The sequence below is a fragment of the Drosophila serrata genome, unplaced genomic scaffold (genome assembly GCF_035046125.1).
Source record: "Drosophila serrata isolate PLE 108 unplaced genomic scaffold, ASM3504612v1 contig_241, whole genome shotgun sequence".
NCBI classification, from domain to species: domain Eukaryota; kingdom Metazoa; phylum Arthropoda; class Insecta; order Diptera; family Drosophilidae; genus Drosophila; species Drosophila serrata.
In genome coordinates, this window is record NW_028257139.1 from 2,803,225 (window position 1) to 2,824,711 (window position 21,487).

General features: G+C 37.7%; 1 long non-coding RNA gene across 1 annotated transcript; it reads left to right on the top strand.

Moving 5' to 3' along the window:
- Positions 1-4,090: 4,090 nt before the first annotated feature.
- On the top strand, positions 4,091-20,315 carry LOC147643904 (uncharacterized). The gene is made up of 3 exons (XR_015271438.1): positions 4,091-4,586; positions 5,538-5,853; positions 20,285-20,315. It is a non-coding gene; the product is annotated as an uncharacterized LOC147643904 (long non-coding RNA).
- Positions 20,316-21,487: the final 1,172 nt, after the last annotated feature.

A 21,487-nucleotide genomic window follows, 5' to 3' on the forward strand; every position in this document is an offset into this window, starting at 1 on the left:
CAGCTGATCACACTTTCAGTTTGAGTTTCCACATCTCAGACCAGACGAAGCTTCTTTGGAGGTTAAATCTGGGGTGAAGACTCCTCCCTTCTTCGTTGGGTTAAGTGTCAATCACGCGGGGATCGCACATTAGCTCAAAATGTATGGTAAACACAATGGAAATCCGACAGATAGTGTCTTAATTTTGTATGGGATTTTAAGAAAATAATACTACTTAATTAGGAAATTGAATCTGTTGTACAAATAGTTGATTTAATAAGCAAAAGGTTGAAACAATAACATTGTAGAGAAAACTATGATTATATTTTTAGTAAGATTTATAGGGAACAACAAGGATATTATTTTTATTAAAAACTTTAAAGAACTACTGATGGCAATAAGTATCTTTACCTTAATCTTTATCTTTCATTTCCATTTTCCATTTTCAGGATTTCATTTTGTTACTTGACTTAAGATTTCATAAGAATTTTCACAATTTAATATGGAAACCATAGTGGTATTTTTTAATTGTTAAAGGTTTCTGCTTGTGAGCGATCCTTGTTTATATAAAAATACTCCTTCTGGACTTGATTTAAAGGTACTTAGTATACTCGAGTCTGCTGTTTATTGTGTACAAGTTTTTTTTATATGTGATTTTTGTCATTATGATACGCCTTTTATTATTTAGTTTAAATCATTAAATGTTTCATTAAAACAATCATTTTTTAAAAGCCTAAGCAGTAGGATTTTTTCCCAAAAAGGGAGTTGCCTGTGGAGTGGCAACAACAAAACGCCCACACAGCCAAGGGATAATGCATGTCAAGTGCCACCAAACATTACCTAATGGACCACACTGACCAGACGGAATATGAATATCGGCGACCCATAAACAATTACATTCTCATCTTTCAATGTCGGCGGCAATGTTGCGGCGACGTGTGCTCCTCCCTAGCTCTGCCCAGCCTGGAGCCGGAGTCTAGACCGTCGGGGCTCTCCTCAAGTGGAGAATTTGTCAATCCCATATATCACACGCAGGATCGGCGATAGGCCGGGATAGAGTTCACTGTTGTAGCGCCGTTTAATTCATGTTCCGTCAGAGGATCAAAGGCTCTCAGAGCCGCTGTCGCAGCTGTGCTCCTTACCCTTACTTCGTTGACTTTCTCCGTCACTCTTTCTCCGGATCTTGATTCCCGGGCCCCAATTGCTTTCACTGCTCTCATTTGCATTTCCTCAATGCGGTGAGCCGCCAAAGCGAACTAAAGGTAAGCAAATTAAGATTTATTAACAACCATAAATAAACACTATGGAAGAAAGGCTGCAAGTGTAACTATTGGTGGTTTTTTTCAGTTTTTTATTTGGGGAAAAACGGTTTCCCATTTCCGCAGCCTTTGAATAAAGCCGCCCCCACAATTGCATTATTGTACCCCGTAATTGGAGATAAATTGGAGATACTAGAATCGTTATATTGGTTTTAAGAAGTAAGCAACTAGCTAGATATATGTTTTTAATCTGGAATTATATAAAATGTATTAATTTTTTATTTTAAAGTATAAATAGTTAAGGATAATTAATTAGATTCCCAGAAAGGGGCATGCGTTGAGTATTGAAATATACAAAAAAGTATTATTCTTAAAATGTATATTACATTTTAGGAATTAATAATATTTACTATTTTCATATTTTATTCTTAAAACTTGAGTAATACTTTCCTTAATACATTTTATAATAATGTTTGTATTCAGTATAATTAAAACTCTAAGATTCCTTTACATTATTTATCTGTAATAGGAACCCCTCTTCCTAAGGTCCAGTGTGTTCCAATATCAATTACATTAAGAAATAAACTATGAAATAATGTAAATTTACAACCAAACGTAAGTTTTGAGTTCTATTCAAATAAAATTTAAATTGGCCATTATTTAGTTCTTAAGGAGACATTGTATTTTGAATTTTCTTTACATTTCATTTTTAATTGAATATCTTTGGGTATCGCCTAGTCCACATCTCAATTGTACGCCTAATTTCACTCTGCCTTTTTCGCCTTTCACTCCCGCTGTCATTGTTCCAGATCCCGGGCTGTCAAGTGGCAGAGTGACTCCGACAGTTCCTCCATTAAAGCCTTTGACATTTTATCGGAAAATCCATCGAGAGATCCCGTCCCGTCGCTGAATATACATTTTTATTTGATGTGCGCATAAAATTGCGATCTCGTTTTACATTACTCTCTCCCCCCATCGAGGCCATGTTCTTGGGTGTCTCTGTTTTATTTCCATTGGCCCGTTGGCTTTGTGTGGCTTTCAAGTGGAAAATTGTGACAATTATATTCAAATTAATTGAGTAATTGCATTGGGAATCCGAGCGGCGGCATTTTCGAGCATTTGATTTATGGCGTGTGGAAGCTGAGCACTCAAGGAAACTGAATCCGAATAAGCTAATAATCCCGGGGCGTTGATATCGCCTTTAGATCGGTTCACTGAAAGATGTTTTGGGGGCCAATGAAACTCGAGTTGCTTCCGCCGGGATTACGCCCCACAGCATCCTAATCTACTTGGGGTGCACCTGTAAACAAATTCAAATTAAAACACACAGAGTTATTTGGGAATTGGAGAAGCAGGTTATGAAGGAATTTATGGCTGTTTTGTTATTCAAAAATTATTATACTTTACGTTAAGCCGAAATTAAGTTTGAATAATTTTATATAAGTATATAAGTTCATAATTCCCCCATTACCGACATTCTTATCGGTTTAAGCACTATTGACTTCACATAATTATTTAATACATTTTTAGAACGAACTAATAAGGACATTGGATGGGGAAAAAAATTAAATTAAACAAATGCTATAAAAATACAGCCAAAAAATTCAGTTGCATTTTATTTTATTAAAAATAGTTTAAGGTATATTTAAAGTCATTATTTTGTTTTAATAACTTAAAGAAGACATTGTTGAAATATTATTTAAATTAAAAACATGTTAAGCAAAGTAAATTTGTGGGCTCTTTTTTGGGAGTCAACGAGATTTCAACGATATTACAAAATTCCAGATATTATAGAGATATTATTGTATTTGGGCATTATTTGGCCATATTTAGGGGGCTTTTGAGAGGCGCTTAAGCAGAATTTAAGCGTTATTTAGGATTTGGAACGTATTCGATTCAAAATAATTAAATAATTAACTAGCAAACGGGACGGTTAAGCTTCTGGATACTAAATATAGTTTTGTTTATTGATATTATATGATAATGATTACTTAAAGCCTGTAGTTGGCTTTGTTTTATTTTATTTTTTATCTTGTAGGCACAAAAATATATACAGAAAATTAACTTCGCAATATAAATTTTTTAATATTCCTGATTTATACTTTGCCTTGGTTTTAAGGCTTTATATCAATTTAAGATATAATAATACAATATTAGTTAGAATGTAACAAATTCCTTCAGAAGCTTTGATAATGTCCTGCAGGAATGAAATACAACTTAAATTGATGAGAACTTGGTATCTGGAGTGTATATTAGAAAAGTTACCTCTTAATATGATTGAAAAGAATTTGATTATGTTTATCATATTCTTTGTGTTTTTAGCTCACTATTGTATAAGTTGCTACACTGCAGTAACGTACAATAATAAATTCAGCTCAGAAAAAAACAAAAAATTTTTTATTTTTAAATAAAAAAAAAACAAATTGTTTGGATATGATCGTATCAGTTTCTTAGAAACGGCTTCGCTGTACTTTTAAACCTTTTCAATTAAAAAATTTGAACTAAGTAAAAGAATACTATAATATAAGAATTATTGAAAACCTATTTTCCAAAGACACAAACCTTATATTTAATAGTTCCGTCTACAGTCGTTCAGGTGGCGCTTTCTGCCTGCATAAGCATTGCCAGACTGCGCGGTCATGATGGTTTTAGGCGTTTAAGTTTGTCCAGATGCCGCGAAAACGTTATTACTGGCAGCACCGTTCAAAACAGCTGGGAACGCAACAAGTGCTTTACTACCAGTGCTGCCACCCAGCATCAGCTTTCTTCGAAGCAAAAATTTGCTAAAAAACACACTAAGCCTAAAAACAAAAGAAATCTTCCCCATGCATCTATAAACGTATTAATTTTTATCTAAAGGTTTAAGATGTTTAATTTTAAATTACAGCAGGTTTTTCAAAACATTGATACCGTCATTATTAATAACACAATATAATAAACAAATATATATCCCAATATCGATATTTAAAAATATCGATATATTGTAATATATTGTATACTCAACAGCCCTGGTCAAAACAGCTGGGAACGCAACAAGTGCTTCAGAGCTCTAACGGTTCAGTTTTTTTCTTCGATTGTGGTGTGCGGACGTCGCCGTGTCGCCGGGTCAAAGTTAGTGTCGGCGGGTCAAAGTTGCGTCGGCGGATTGCCGCATTGTTTGCGTGTGTGTGTGCGGGAAGGGCGCGCTTTCGTCTGTGTTTGTGTGTACGTTGCGCGTTCTCAGCGTGTGTTTCGAAATACCGCATTGTTTAATTACAGAATTACAGCCCGCCGCGGCTAATTCCGTGCCAACAAAGGCCGTGTGTGAATGAAATTATGCTTAAAAAGCAACAGCTAGCCTAGCCACAGGTAAACAACACACAGGTTGAAGAGAACGGGAAGTAGCGGCAGGAGGAAGAGGAAGAGGAAGAGAGAGGTTCTGCAGCGCGGTCGCGTCGGCGCAGCAGCGACCATGTGTGTGTGAACGTTTTTGTGACTGTGTGTAGTGGTCCGTCTGGTTTTTTTTCGGCCAACTGTGTGCGTTTGTTTTTGTTTGTTTTGATTGTTTGCGAAGCAACAATTTAATTGCTATTCAATTTTAAAAGCAGTTCAATTGCAAACAATTACAAATATATAATTTGGCTTGCCTGTAATTGCATTTTTTAGCCGCAAAGCACACACACACACGCTACACTTGCCTGCATCAATTGACTGTAGTGTGTGTAAATGGCGTAATCGTAATCTTTGTGCCCCCTTTTTAATGATTTAATTAAAAGCGTAAATTGCAAGCCGAAATTCAATTTGTCCATTTGACTCTTGCGTGTGTGTGTGTGTGGGTGGCGGCGAGTCGAGGCTCATATTGACATTGAATTGCCAGTCTTTGTTGTTGTTGTAGTTGCCGCTGGCACACAGAGAGTTTTATCCAGTAATTAAGTACGTGCGTCGCGTGCCGTTTTGCATTTTCTTTTCAGCCTCTTTTTGGGCCGGAAAATGTTCTCGTCTTATTGCGCGTTTATTTGCATTTCCATCAATTCGAAATTCGAGACAATAAAAAATAATCAAAAGAGAAAGAAAAAATTAAACCAACAAACCAGTTGACCGTGAGATAATTCGTGCATAAATGCGAAAAATACAATACCAAATAAATACAAAAATATAAAAATATTGTGAATGATTGAAATATATTGTAGCCCGTGTGTTCACCCTCTCTCTCTCTCTCTTCCTCTCAACCTGTGTATGTGTGTGTCGTCATTGAATAACGGCACTTTTGCGAGGTGTAAAGTCGAAGAAGAGTAAATAACAACAACAAATTGCCATCAGTTTTGTCGTCAGCACAGCAAAAGCCAAAGTAAAAAAGCAAAGCCAAAAAGCCAAAAAAAAAAGAGTTAAAAGCCGGCATTTGGAGGACGGCAAGAAGAGTTCGACGAAAGATAAAAAAACAAAACATAACCAAACCAAACAGAACGCAACTGCGGCATCAGCAGAGCCTTGGTGGCCACATTCCAGCGTCATCAGCCGGTGGAGGCCATAAACGCCGCTCGTCGCAGCCGGCCAAGCCCGGGTCACTAGCGAAATTCTTTCTCTTCTGAAAACGGGTGAAGTGAAGGAGACAGCAGCAGAATCAACAATACAGCGGGTAAGTTAACGTGGAAGTGTACAGGGAGCACTGGATAAGTGGGAACAAGGTCATTTCGAGTTCTGAATTTTTTATCAAATTATATCGAAGGGAACCGTTAATTACATACTAATTATCCGGTAATAAAATCAACAATAAACGCAGAGATAATAAGGAACACTTATTAATTTAATCAACGAACATTTACCAAGCTTTCTTTGAAACTCTACTTAAATCTAATTACCGAAAAATGTATAAAATGATCAGGAAGCTGGTCTAAAATCTTTAGCGAAAAAACAATTAAGTTTACTGATGTCAAAAGCCACGAATATAAAATAAGCAGTTTACCAAAAACACCTTCAAAATTCTTTGGAGAAATTAAATTTAAACCATATATATTAAAGTATATTCTTTGCTAGGAGTGGTTTCAAATTTAATCCCAAAATCAAGGAAGGAATGATTTACTCATTTACACGTTCTAATTAAAAGTGTTATTCATGCTCCAAATAATAATTCCGAAATGGAGTTCAAATAACATTTTGTCATACTTTAAGCCAACCTAAAACCAATTCATTCTAAAAACCTCGCACACCTTAGAGATTCTTTATGTTCTTAGAAAATGCATTCTCTGTAACTAAAGCTAAAAATACATTTCCAAGAATATTCAGGTTTTATTCATTTAAATCTGCAAAGAACTGAATATTTTTTTATTCTATTGAAATCACTTTATTGACAGCATTTTCCTAGAGACCATTTCCCCACTCCATACTGTAGATACTGAGAGTACGTCAACGTCAATTTTCTGCTGCCATTCTTGTACACAGGTTATTCTTGTTGCTCCTCTCACCTTATTGTTGTTTGTTGTTTTTGTTGTTGTTGTTGTTGCTGTTGCTGTTGTGTCACGCCCCTTTGCTGGTAGGCGGCGGGCCATGAGAAAACATTTTTGCGTAGAAATTACATATTGTTTCGTTTTCACATCCCCAGCACCACCTGCCATGGTAGAAGGAAGGTAGATAGGTATGTAGGTAGTACCTTGGTTACTGCCAGCTTTACCCCTTTACCCAACCCAACGCTTTGGTGCCTCTTGTATTTTTATGGGTCGTCATCCATCGCCGCCCCTCGTCCCCCTTCTGGGGAATCGCTTTCTGCTCATCAAAGCACAAAAACATCCAAAGGCGGTTGCCTCAATTATGTTAATTATGAATTGCTCCGGCTGTCTGTCGAGTACGGGATTGGGTGTACAGAGTCCGGGCCCAGGCCCCGGTTCTCGGTTCCCGGAGCAAGTCAAGCGGGTAAGTGGGCTTTTGGGTTAGCACCTGGTGAGGTCGCAGTGTAACCCAAATTCGAGAGCATTTCGCAAATTTGATTTGAGCCATTGCCAAAAATTGATTCATCTCCGCTTGCTCTCTCGCCTGATGATCTTTTAATGGACCATAAACCTAATTTAAGACTTCCAACGATCCCATGGCAATGAACTTTACCCATCCGAATTCCTCAGAGAGTTCAATCTTTCGTTAATTTACCTAACGAGCTGTTTGAGTTGTTGGGGATTACATCTATCTATAGTTTGGCAAGCAAAGGTGATTATGTAGCTGATGTTTGTGTTAGTATACATTTCTTAATTATGTTTTGATTGGAAGATAAAATGATGAAAAAAGGAATGTTTCTTTAAAAGCTTTAAGGATTCTTTTATATTTTATAATTTATATAGAAACAGTCAGCTATTTAAGTGTTTAAAACTTAATATCTGATGCAAAATATAATCGAAATTAATACCTTAAAACAACATGATTATTCCATTGACCCAACCAACCGAAAACGTTTTGTATGTACTGTAAATACTTGTACAACTATGATTATAATCATTTGAAAATAAACATTAAAATACAATATATAACAATTTATAACAATTAAAAGCACTCGTCTTTTGTTATAAAATTCGTGGTGTACATTCCAAATCTCATTCAGCCCGCATTTAACCCCTTTGTTCAGACTTTTTCAAATAAAATTTATCGCAGATTCAGCGGCAAATGACAACAACAATCGATCAGGAACAACAGCAGCAGCAACAGCAGCAGCAACATCAGCGACAGCAGCAGCAGCAACAGCAGCCGCTGAGACCGCCGCCATATTTCCCGGCTAACTTCAATTTTATCCGCCACTGGAGAATTTCGTAATTTTCAAATCACAATATTAATGCTGGCCCTACCCAAACAATGGCGAAAATGTTGTATAGTGTAGATGTTGTTGTCTCCGTTGCCCGCTGCAACCGGGTGGAGCGTGAGCTGGAAAACCGGCGGCAACGCGACGTTTTTTTTGGGAAACCTTTTAACAATGGAAAACTTGCCCAAGCCGTCGACGGAACTGCGTCCAAACTGCTGCCGTCGTTGTTGCTGTTGTTCTTGCTGCCTTTGCAAAGCCGGAAGATATTTCAGACTGGCTTGCAACCGGGCCTGAACTGGAGGCGTTGAGGGGTTGCGGTGGGGTGTGGCTGTGGGCCATGGGGAGTTGGGTGCCCCTAGCTGGTTCCATGTTTAGACAGAAACAAGTTTTATGCTCTGGCAATGATGACGCTAGAGCACACTGACTCCAACTCAAACTCTCAGACTATCAGCGACTTGGACTCTGGCTCTGACCAGTCCATCGGTTTTGGTGTGCCAGCTGCTGTTGTTGTTGTTCTCGGCCTACACAATTCAGTTTTAGTGCTTCAATGCTTAGTTTTTCTTCCCCCTTCTGGCTCCCGACTCCGATGCTGCCTCCGGTTGCGATTCCAAGCCCAAAAACCAGACCCGGTCTGCTCCCGAGCCATTTGCCAGCGTAGTGGATACAGTGCTGTGGTGCTGTGGTGCAGCCGCGTTGTATAGTTTTGAACTAGTTGTGGCGTAGCAAATCAAGCCGAACCATTGTCCGGACCTAAAGATGGGATCGTGAGGGGAACCAGGTCATGGACAGCAGACCTTTACATCACGAAGGAGTGTTTTTTTATAGGGGTTACATTTAAAGATTTAACAAAAAACACATCAAGATATCATAAATTACGTTATTTTTTAATTGAATTTAAGAAATTGTAAATCTCAGCTAAGAAAATAATTAGTTTCTTGGTGAAGGCAATGAAAAAATTTATATGTTTAGTTTTCATCTCGTTATTTAACTCTTAAATTTTACAATTAGACTTATAAAATATTTTTGAACCCCACTTGTTTTAAATTAATTTGATTTTTTGTGATTTCATATGATTTTATATGATTTAATATGATGGGATATAATTTAATAAGATTTTTATAAGATTTTTTATGATTTCATAAAACATTATATGATTTTATGATTAGATATGAATTAATTTGAATTTATTTTTAATATAATATTATTCAAATTGCTTGTTTTAAGGTCACCACTTCTGCACAAACCATCTCTAGTGCAATCATTTCGCTTCCACAACCCAAAAGTCCACCTCATGCATAGTTCACCCATTACCCATACAGCACTCACTCTCTCTCCAGGGGTCTGTCGCACTTTTTGGTTCTGTTCACAATTTGGAAATTAACTGGTTTGGTTGTTTTTGGCCTGGTCCGTTGGCCCGGCCAGGGGAATCCTGTCTGGGCCGCAAACCCGCTCCAGCCATTCGTATTGTTCGATGGCGTCGAGACGGACATCTCCTATATATGTATAAGGATAAAATGAGCTTAAAGTTTTCCTGGCTTCACATTTAGTTGGTCCTTTTTACGCGTAGAGGTTCTCGACCGTCTGGGATTGCCTCCGAAAAACTTTTACCAGCCAAGTGGGCGGTTACGCTTAGAAGGGGGCGTGTCGATATATAGAAAAAGGGATGGTCGATGAGCGGTGGGGAGGGGGAGAGGTTTTTCGTTTTCGGGGATGTCGGCCATTCAGCCGCGACAGGAAGGCAACTCAGGAAGGAAGTTCATTTTGTGCAACTTAACGCTTTGCTCTCCTTTTATCCTCTCGCCTGAAAGTGTGTCTGGTCTGCAGCGAACCCCTTCCCAAATGCTTAGAAACCAGCTCCTTATTTTGAATAGGCTGGAAAGATCAGATATGGAACTCGATGAACGAAGTTGATAAAACAAAGTTGCAGTCTGCATAATGGCCAAGCACAACAAGCCAACTTTGAGATCCAGATGATAACCGTAGTTGGAATTTTAATGATGGTCAGGAAGTATGTTAATAGCTCCTAAGATTGGCAATTTCTTGGGGGTTTTATTTAAATGTTTTCAAATAATATGTATACCATATATGTAATATTAAGTATACGTATATTACGTAAACGTATTGAAATTGGACAATTCGAAATAGGTTGAATATAATAAACCTTCAATATCTGATTTTTACTCATAGCTTTTAGATATTTTAGGTGAATTTATATATACTGCAATTTCGAAAATTATACTCCAAGAAACATATATTTTTCGAATCACACCTGGGTACACTCTCTCAATTCTTGCCACATCCTTTTTCCCTCTACCTTGGCTGCAGTGCAATTGTGCCAAAAGCAATTTGAAGAATTTCTTATCTGAATTTATGATCCTCCGCACCTTGGAGCACATAAATCAAACCATAAACTAGAGACAGTCGCCGGAACATATGTGGCTATGATGGACCATGCCAGGTGGTGGGGGGGGGAGTTGCTCGATTTTCTGGCCACCAATCCGCCGCCACTTGCTCACTCCCACAATGTCTGTCGCCTTAAAAATCCGCCAGTTAATGGGTATCCATGGATGGAAGGAAACAGGCAAATTGCCCGGCTTTGGCATCACACAGATACTCACTAATACGCTCCGCAGACTCACTAAATTTTTAATCAAGCTTGCCAGCAGCTGTGATTCCGCTGCTGGAAGCCATTTGGGAACTGCACCCCTCGGTAATCCTACCTAACGAAAAAACCCCCCAACCGCCCACATAATGTTCGTCCTTCGAGAGCACAAAAAATGCAATCAACGTCAAATGCGCTTCGAAACTTTGTGCAAAATAATAGAAAAGCCATTAATTTCACTTCTCGTCGAAGATGTTACGAGACGTGGAGCGAAAACGTTGGAAAATCGGGGGCGTTGTGTCGGGGAGTGGCTTGGACATATGGCGACATGGCCGGGAAATACAAAAAGAAAAGTAAGGAATTTGGCAAAAGGGGAAGGCTAAGAGAAAGACCGTAATGAAAACGGAGCAAAGTAAAGTAATTTTTAATTATGCGCATAACGTGAGTCAAACTTTGATTGGATTTACACGAGATCCGATTAAACGCTCACTGCATCCATTTTCCAAGCTGGTCTCTTGGGGAAAACTTTTTGCAAACACTCAAAAAGTCCGCTCCCCGCAAATGACGCAAAGTTCTGGGCTCAAACAATTTTCATTAGCAACAACAAAAACCGCTAATTTCACTTACAATTAGCGGTAAGCCAACATGTCGCATCAGTCGGTCGCCTCGCTCGGGAAAAGCTGTGGGTGGGTGGGTGGTTGAAGTGGTGACACACATGCAATGCCTTTACAAGTTTTTTACTAATACAAAAAAACACGAAAATTATACATGAAAAGGTTATCAAAATATGGAAGGGAATCTGAAAGTCCAGCTTTGATCTTAAGGATTTTTTTTTTTAATACTAGAGCAATGAGTAAATAATTCAGATAATTATTAAATGCTATTGAGTCCTGCAACTTAAATTGTATATTAACAATCTACAATCTATAATCTACATTTTAGGTTACAGAAATCAGTAAAATTAAATAATGGTAAGAATAATAGTAAGAGCTTCAATAGATTTAGTCAAAACAAAAACTTAATTAAATATCAAAAGTAAATTAAAATTCAATTCAATGCTCATAAACGTAGTATAAATTACATGAAAATCTGTATATTTTCTCAATCATTTTCATCTTAATTTAATTTATTATTTTTACATTACAAAGAACCCCTAAAGCTTTTCCCCAGAACAAGGGTATTCACCATGTGTGTGTGTCTTCCACCAAGGGCTCTGTGTTCACACAATTTGTTTAACATTTATGAGTGACAATGTGGCCTTGCCGTGGGGGGAAAGCGCCCAATGGGAATTGGGGGAGAAGCAAGTGGGGGATATGACCGGGGGGGTGGAAAATGTTAAGCCAACATAGTAGTTATGTAATACAAAGTTTAGCCAACGGTCAGCGGTAATGCAATAAGCAACTTTTCCAAACTGCTGCTTCGCCTCGGACTCCATTAAAGTTGTCAAATGAAGTCGAAGTTTGATTGCCCGGGGCGCAACAGTGACCTGCTCTGAGTTCCGTTCGCTCGACAACTTTCCTTCGCTGTTGACATGGACTTGCTGCTGTCCTGCAGATTAGTGAAATGTCCTGTGATGTTTTCCTGTTAAACGCCAACGCAGCAGAGGAGAAGAGTATTTATAATTGCCAGGCTCGAGGGCACAGACTTGTGCGAGTCCGGCCGGATGAATGGGAGCCCAGCTTGTTCCATCCCATGCCATCCCTCCTCCTTCGAGGGTTGATTGACAAGTTTTGATCTAAGTTCGTGACCGCAGAGTTAAGGAGAGTCTTTAAATTTTAACTAGAACTGGGAGGAAATATATGGGTTAGTTAAGTTACTTAATTGTTTGAGATTTATCTTAGGTATTTTTAGGATGGGTTTAAATATCCTTTAAATATAAATAGTTTATTACCAGTCTCGACTTGTATATGTCTAGCACTGCTTCGCAACCAAGTCTTGTGTAAGTAACCTTGTGGTAATTTAATTATTTAGTAAAAGATATCATATCTTAGCACTGATTAAATTAAAGACTCACATGCATCGTGCATCTTCTGTGGCAAGGAAACTTTGCCAAGCGACTCCCGTCGCTCCCAACTCCCAACTCCATCCAACACCATCATATTTTGCCCCAACGGTGTCTAACAAAGCAATTAGAGCCACGGATACGCCAACACCGTTTGAGTTTGCTAAGTAAACGTTGCCGAGACGCCCGAGACTTGGCCCTAGGGCAGCATATTCATTAGGCAGCGAGGCGAAGGACTCGAAGGATCGCAGGAGGTGTTGGGAAATAGCTTGGGTTCCTTATGGGGTAGACAAACTGACTTGTTGGGCTGCCTTTGCCTTTACATTTGCCTTGGCCCAACTTATGGGTCACTTGTTCAAGAAAATTTCACAAAACTTTGCCAACTTGTTGTTGTTATGGCCAAGAGCAGGGAGCAAGGATGAAGAGACAGATGGCGGCAAAATGGGGTGGCGTAATGAGGGGCTGACTAATGAGAGACTTGAACTGGTACAATGAATATAATTAAATGAGTCCAAGGTGTAAACTAGCGAATTGTTTGATCCCATTCAGTCAGCTCCGAGTCTTCGTCCGGCAACGTGGCTCCTCTTGCTAGCCTTTTTAGCAAGTCCTTGCCGCCTGCCAACTTTACTTTGTGCCTGCTCAGCTAAATGTTGTTAAAATTTTCATCTTGGGCTCAGCACTTTTTGCACTTTTCAAACAGTTTTTTTTTGTTGTTTTTTTTTTTATTCTCTGGATTCTTATTCCCTGCCTGGCGGGCATTTTTCAGTCACCGACTTGCTCCAGTTAGCCAACTGTCAGTCAGTCACTTGATCGTTTAGAGCGTGACAGGTGGTATTTTTCCGGGACAATGCCGAAAGGGAAAATACTCTGAAATAAAAAGGGGTTTCTTTAAGGAAAGATATTAGAAGTAATGGGAAATATGTTAAGGTATTAGTTTCTTTAATTCTCTTGATAGGAAATAGATCTTAAAGCTGAGCAGGATTACCAGTTACTAGTGTGTCAGTGCTTTGATATTTTATAGTAAAAGGAATAGTATAAAGTTTTACGGCAATCTGAACCTTTCCTTGGACTTTAGCTCAATAATGAATCTACAAATTATTCAAGATCTTCTTTAATGTCCATAAATCTCAAACGATTATTATGTGCAATTTGCTTGCCAAAGTATGAATGGAATGGGATATATTTACTATTGGTTTTTTTGAGTTTTTCGTAAGAAGAGAAGCTGGTGGCAAGCTCCTTGAAAATTCTGAATTACTCCTTGTCCTGTCAAAGTCTCTACCTTTCAGTACTTTGCTTATTAATCAGCAGGATAATGAGTGCTGTGTTCTCTCCCTCTGTCTGTCTCTAAGCCAAGAAAAGACCCCAAAAAGGGTCCCGTGACAGTTGCAGTTTAGTGTCTAATTAAAAAGTTCTCCGCTTGCGTGATTTTGCTGGCAAGTCCCGCAACTGAGCAAAAAAAAAAGTGTCTTGAAGTCGAGTCAACTTTCTATGGCACCACTTTCGCTGTCCCCCTCGGAGATCCCAATGAATATTCTTGTTCTGCATTGATGATAAAACCAGTTTTACCCCCTCGGCCCCTATAAATCTCTTTGGCTCCACACTTTTTATGGTAATGAATGGGTCAGGCAAAAGTGGAGCTTTGATTTCTGTTGATGCTGATGCTGGTCGGTTGGTTGGTTGGTTAGTGCTAACCGCAAGAGCAAATAAAATACCGGCATCGTACAAACAAAAAAAAAGAGCAACAATTTCTTGGTGTGACATTGGACCGATGTATTTTTGTTGGGTTTACTTTGGCACTATCGTGTTTTTTACCTTACCCCATTTCTTTCGTAATTCTATTGACCTTATTCGCAGGTGTCTGTCTATAAGTTTACAGCTTGACTCTGGGAATCCACATTTCTCTCTCTCTCTCTCTCTTCTCCAAATGCAGCTCTCGGATTGAAGGGTTTTTCCAAGTGCAGTCTGTGGCTTTCACTTCAATTCACTCTACAGTTCTCAGCTGCGGATTTTCAATGTACACTGTATCTGTTTGTATTTTCTTTAAATGGTGCTTTTGCTCTTATTTTTATACCCTTGAACTTTTTGAAATCGAAAACAGAAAAGTGGTATTACAATTTTAAATTAAAAAAAAAATGTTGTTCGAAAGATATGCATTTTTAATTTGTATATAAAGTTTATGGAAAAAACGCTTTAAGTGTATTTATTTTTTCAGAACTATTTGTTTTAGCTATCAAAAATTCATAGAAAAATTGAGAAAATCCGAAGGAAGTGAGTTAAACTTCAAGCTTACCAGTCATAAACATTCCTTCAATAAAAATGTGCCAAATATTTCCTTTGAATTGCAAGAAAAAAACATTGTTTCTATATTATACCCAAGTATTATTAAATTTCATATATTTTTCTTAGCCTTACTCATTACAAATAAACTTGTAAATGTTTCCAAAGTTTAATTCATACAGCTTGTTGGCTTTGTAAAATATTTGCAAAAGAAATAGTTGTTGAACTTAATTATTTCTTTACATTTTTGCCAAACTGACAACCAGTTTGAACATTGTAAATGTTAGTAAGTCGAGAAAAGGGTGTTAAAGCCCTGAAAGGTCTGCGTGGCTTTGTATTTTTTTGTGGTTTATTGTTGTTTTTTTGTCGTTGTTGTTTTTGTTGTGCTGTTGTTACCACACATCTCTTCGGCTCGGATGCGTGTGAAATATTTCGATAAATGTTTGTGGATTTGTGCCGAGTGTGTCAGCGTACTGAGAGTTTTTCGCTATTTTCCTGTGGACTGTGTCTGTGCTGGTCTGCTGACCGATGTGGCGTTCCTTTTTATAGTTTTGTTTTTACTGCACTTCCCCATTTTCCCACAAACTTCTCTTGGCGTTAACTTTTCCACGCACTGATGACGAATGGCCATGGAAAATGATGAATGTTTAATGGGGCAATGCGACAGCAAAAACATTTTGAGGTAACATATTGATGGGAGGCAGGCGGGAGAGATGCACGGAATTCAGTTCGATGGAGTTGATTTTGAGGGGGAGGTGGGAGGTGGTTGTGGGTGGTACTGGTTGGTCATGCATCAGGGAGCGGTTCGCTGCCAAAAACTTTCAAATTCTCACATGTTCCAAAGTCAACAAAGTTGCCCCAAAAATATTGTTACAAATTCAAAGGGAAATGCATTTTTAACTCTGTCTTGAAATACGTGATGGAAAATGTCGTATGAAATATTATTATAAAAATTTGAATTTCAAGTTTGTTGTTTCTTGAGGTTTCTTAACAATCCTAATTATGAATTATTGAGAAAGCAAACAAAAGTATCTCCCCTCAAATTTTCAAGTGCTTTAAGACAAAACCATATAACTTATCAGCTAAAGATATATAATGAACTCAAGCGAACATAAAATAGATCCCAAGTCAAGTGATCTCTTTCCCTTCAACCCTCGGGCTCTCTTTCAAACCACTTTTCGAATATTTCCCCTTGGATTTCCTTTGCAAGTACCTCGCTTCAGTGTCATTTTGTTTTTGTTTGCGCTATTTTCCCTGGAGGATTTTAAGTATATATATATGTTATGTGGGTTTGTGTTATAAAAATTGCTCCACTTGCTGTATACAATCCCCGCACACACTTTTCCTCCTTTTAGCTGGTCGTTTATCACATTTTTTTGCTTGACTTAAGCAAGTCTATCAAAAATATGTATTCGTAATTGCAGCAACGCACACAGAAAAGCTGTGAGGATGGGTTATGAGTATGGGTATGGGGGGAGAGGTATATAGCTTACCAGATATAAGTCAGCTAAAAAGAAAAAGAAGAAGCTGCTGCCACCGAGGTTGAGGAAAAGCGACAATGTCGTTGTAATCGTTGAATGATGTCACGCTCACACAACACCCTTCACTCTACACATCTTTCTTTGGCAGCTTAAGCTCTTCAGCAAGAAAAATAAAGATATTTCACAAAGAATTTTTTGAACTTAAAGCAAACATGTTTTGCTCTAGTAAGAAATATAAACTTAGAGCTAGATTATGTCTTAATGAAGTAAGGGAATTTAATTTTAATTTCTTAATAATTTTAGATATTCGTTTATGCTGTAATAATTTAAATCAAAATCACAGAACTCTCCCTAATATCTTTGGAACATTTAATTCGCGTTTTCTATACAGTTAATTAATATCAAATCGGTCATCATTAGGGACTTATATTTTTTTATGTTATCTGCTTGGTATCGGTTTTTTTCCTCTAATTTCTTAACGATTTGGCCAGAATCCAACACGAAACCAACTAAAACTGAATCCCAGCCTCAGGCTACCCTTTTTTTGTGAATCAGTTACCAAGGCGCTGATGCTGCAATAAAAGGTGCGATTTATCATAATGGCTGACGCATGTAACACACACACACACACTCACAACACACACAGACACACATTGAAATCACAAGATGGTATGTGCCACACCTCTCTTTCCCTTTGACTTGCCTCCAAGGTAACATACACTTATATTTTGCAATATAACGCAATGGTTCCTGCTGTGGATTGTGGATCCATCGATTTCATTTCTTTGCCATTTTCCGCATTTTTCACAAATCTGTTTTTCGCACACACACATATACACACTCCGTTTATGGCCTGTGTGTGTGTGTGGAGTTATCTGAGGCAGCCGCCAGACGCCAGTTCATATTGATTACAACAAATTTGCCCGTCGCCATTCGTTTGGAGTTGTCGCCGGCTTTGAGGAAAAAGAGAAAAAAAAAACCGTGATTATATAACTGATATATGTATGTGTGTATTATGTGAGTGTGTTAGTAAGCGTACTTGCCTGCGTATGTCGGCTTTTATTAATTTTTTTTCTTTGCCTTTGTGGAAAATACTTCCACATTCCATGAAAGATCCATTAAGGATATTGATATATGATTTGGTATAGTAATTGAAGATTTAGATAAAGACCATGACGAAACATTTAATAAACTCTGCCATTACGAAGGATATATTTAAGAATTTGGGATTCTTGATCAAAAGGGAGAGGTTTCTTTTCTAAGCCAATGTTATTCCCTTTTCTTATCGCTGTTTTAGTTCTTTTTTTATGCTGCTGGTTTCTAATCTATGTAACTTGACGAGTTGTCTCTGGTTGGGATCTTTTTCTCTTCTGTGATTTTTTGCACCATTGCATTTTCACACTGTGCGAAAAAGGAAGAAACCCCAATTGGAATAGATTTTATCTTTTAATTAATTTATTACTAGATTTCACTATTAGTTTTTGTTCAATTTTAAAGCCAAAATGTTAGCAAATAATGTTTATGTTTATAAGATTACTACTACTACTACTTACTTAGCTAAAATATTTATTTAGTAAACAAATAAATATATACATAGGACATTTTATTTTATTTAAAATTATTATATTATATTATTATTATTACATATTATTATATGGTCCTTTACTTTATTTAAAAAGTCATGTCTATAAATGCAGTATTTCTAGCTTTTAGCCAAATAAAACTTATTAATGGTATTGTTTGAAATATTAATGAGTTAAGCATTAGCAGAGATTTGGTAATAAATAAATACTTAAATTGGTCTTAATTAAACTTATATTTTTATTAAAAAGTCATGTCAAAAAAGACTTTAGTTCAATTTATATTTCGTTTTTAATTAAATTTGTATTGAGCCTAATTTTTAGTATCAATTATCGTTTGAGTGTTTGATGTACCAAATATAGCAATTATCTTTAGTTTTCTTAACAATATTATTCTATATATATGATATATATATTAAAGACTGCAAACTGTGTATTAAATTTGCTGTTGCTTTTCCTATATCGATACTTCTTTTCCCACTATCTGAAAACCGTTCACTCGCTTGACATTTTGTGCCGGCTGCCGTTGCTCATGTCTTTGGGGGTCTTCGGGCCCAAAGACCCAAAGTCAGGGCCCCAACAGGGGGGGGGGGAGAAACGGAGGCTGGGAGATGTTGAAGCTGTTGCTGAAGCTGCTCTTTTGGCGACGACGACGACGACGACGGCGACTGTCTGGAATTTCGTTGGACCGGTTTATGTGTGTGGATTGCCACTGGCTGTTAGTGCCTTTTGTTGTTGCTGCTGCTGCTGTCGGTGGCTGTTGTTGGCGTCTGGGTAACTGGCTCCAAAAATACAAAATACTTGCACAGCACACGGCTTTGTGCGATACTTGGCTAACCAACTGGTCAACACACTCACACACACATGTGAATGAACATGGCCAACACATACACATACATACATAAAACAGCGCGCATATTTGTCGTTGCGGATTATTTCATAGCAAAGCTATTCAGGGAAGGGGAGTGTGCGGTATGGCATCAAATGACTGTGGTCTTCCCATTCTAGTTGTTCTTACACTGAAGTACCTCCTCTTCCAATATTCTGCTCTCTTTTTTCCGATTTCTGATTTCTGATTCCTCTTGCTCTCTCTCTCGTTGGCTGTTAATTTACATTGCAAAAATGTTCTTTTGACTTTATACGCAATTTGCAATTCAATATTTTATAGATTTTGCCCATTGTCAGTATTCCAGGGTTGTGGGTGTGTGTATAGTACAAAGTATACCCTGATTTGTGTGTGTATGTTGGGTTTTTGGAATGGTGTGTGAGTGTATGTTGTTGAGAGTGTCACGCATATGGGTAAAGGATGTACATAAGTAGGTAACTGGAGCAGGGTTAGGGGGACTTTTCGATTCGGTCATTTGGTCTTAAGAGCTTGGTAAGAATCGAATAATATGAATAATTAATTTAGGGCTATATTTATGCACAGGAAGTATTTTTAAGAGTATAAAGATTATTTGTAATTTGATGGTGATATGTACAAGTTATACATATGATATGTAAGATTTACAAATACTTCAATTAGGATAATCTTGGCATAGAATATCCAGATGTATTCCATTGGCCAGATGACACGTCAGCGGTCGAAGGGTAATTATCAGATCACTGCCACTATCACTATCGATGTAAACACTAGGTACCCCTAGGACAGACTGAGGTCGCGGCGAACGAAGTGCCTATATTTATACTTCCCGAGGCAAGAGAAAAGAGAAAGTGAGAGCGAAATAGAGATCTGTGGAGTTACAGATACATATTTCAAGAGATACACAGAGGAAGAGATAGGCATACCGAAAACTAGAGAGTTGAAGAGAGTTAGAGGGAGTGAGAGAGTGAGAGAGAGAGAAAGAGAGAAGGTAACAGATACAGACAGAGGGACAGGGAGCTCTGGAGAAAGAGAGAGAGAGAGATAGAGAGAGAGAGAGAGAGAGAGAAAGAGAGAATGTAACAGATACAGACAGAGGGACAGGGAGCTCTGGAGAAAGAGAGAGAGAGAAAGAGAGATGGTAACAGATACAGACAGAGGGACAGGGAGCTATAGGGAAAGAGAGAGGCAGAGCGGAAAGCAGACTGATCGATAAATTGTTTTAAGGAAAAATTACATCTTGAATTGTGATTAAGAATGTATATAGTTTTTACTTAAAATCTACCAATCCTTAAAATCTTCCAACATTTTACTAGCAACATTATCTATCTTTTGTCAATATTTTCTTTTATATTATTTTATAAGTTCGATCTTAGCTAGCAAAATGAATTAGTCAGGTTCATGTTCTTTTAAATCATTATTATTTGTAAATAATTTTTGTTTAAACAAAACATACTAATTATAAATTTTTATCTTTCATTGCAGATCCATAAGATATCAAACTGTAAGTTCAAAAGAGTTTTATACATTTCTATAAATGCCTTTTAGTTTTGTAGGTTTATAAATACACAAAAATTATTTCTTAGCATTATATTCACTTTTCGGAACTGGTTAATTTATTTCAAATGTATTTGCATCTTTATATAAAAAGTTAATCCCCCTTTCCCCTAACCAATCACTCAGTGACCCATTCAAAATACGAAACTGGTCTGTGGCCGTAGCCCAGTTTGCAGTCATCGTGCACATATTGACCTCGCCCCTCCTCAGTGGCCAACATTTGATCAATCTAATCAGTTAAAATGCATCCGAAGTTCAGGCAGGCCAAACATTGTTCAATATGTTTAGTTTTGCACGAATGATGCCCACAAACTATGCAAACCGTCTAAATGCGATTGGTTCTCGGCCATTGGCCACATTCCGCTCAGTGCTCACCGCGTATAATTTTGGGATGCGCACCAAAATTGATTTCAATGCAAATTGATAATGAAATATGCGATGGAAAATGCATTAGATTGTACCCCGGTCGCCGGACCCTCCTGCATTCTTATCGTTCTGAAATGCCAACACCCGGCCATTTTGGGACCCGTTTTCCACCCGCTGATTTGGCCATTTAATGCAATGCGGCAAATAAACGAAATGCGGTTAACGCAATGACAGTGCGATTAGCCAAAACCATTGTGGCCGAATCTGTTGGAGACTCTGAAAGGGGGGTAAACTCGTCCTTTTGGTGGCTACAACTGCTACAGCTGCTGCGGTTACTTAAATCATAATCCCAGTGTGTGTTTCTCTGCTGAGAAGTCAAGTGTGTCCGGTGCTTGACCACAATTGGTCAAACATTCAGTCGTCCACTAAGGCAGTCATTCTGGTTTCCAGAATTTATTTTAAAATGTACTGGTGAAAATATAATTGAATAAAATATTTACATATAATCAGTAAGACTGATTGCTGAATATCAAATACTAAAGATTTGTGGAGCGTAAAGCAAATAGCAGTTTACATCTCATTTAAAAAAGAAAAATGAAATATACAAATTTGCACATCACATTTAAAATTCCATCATATCAAATCAGGCAAATCAAACACATGTACTTATCAAAAGAGAACTTTTCATCAATCCAATCAATATTCAGCCGCTCAAAATTACTCGAATGAATTGATAACCTTATGATTTATTCAATTTTGTACAGA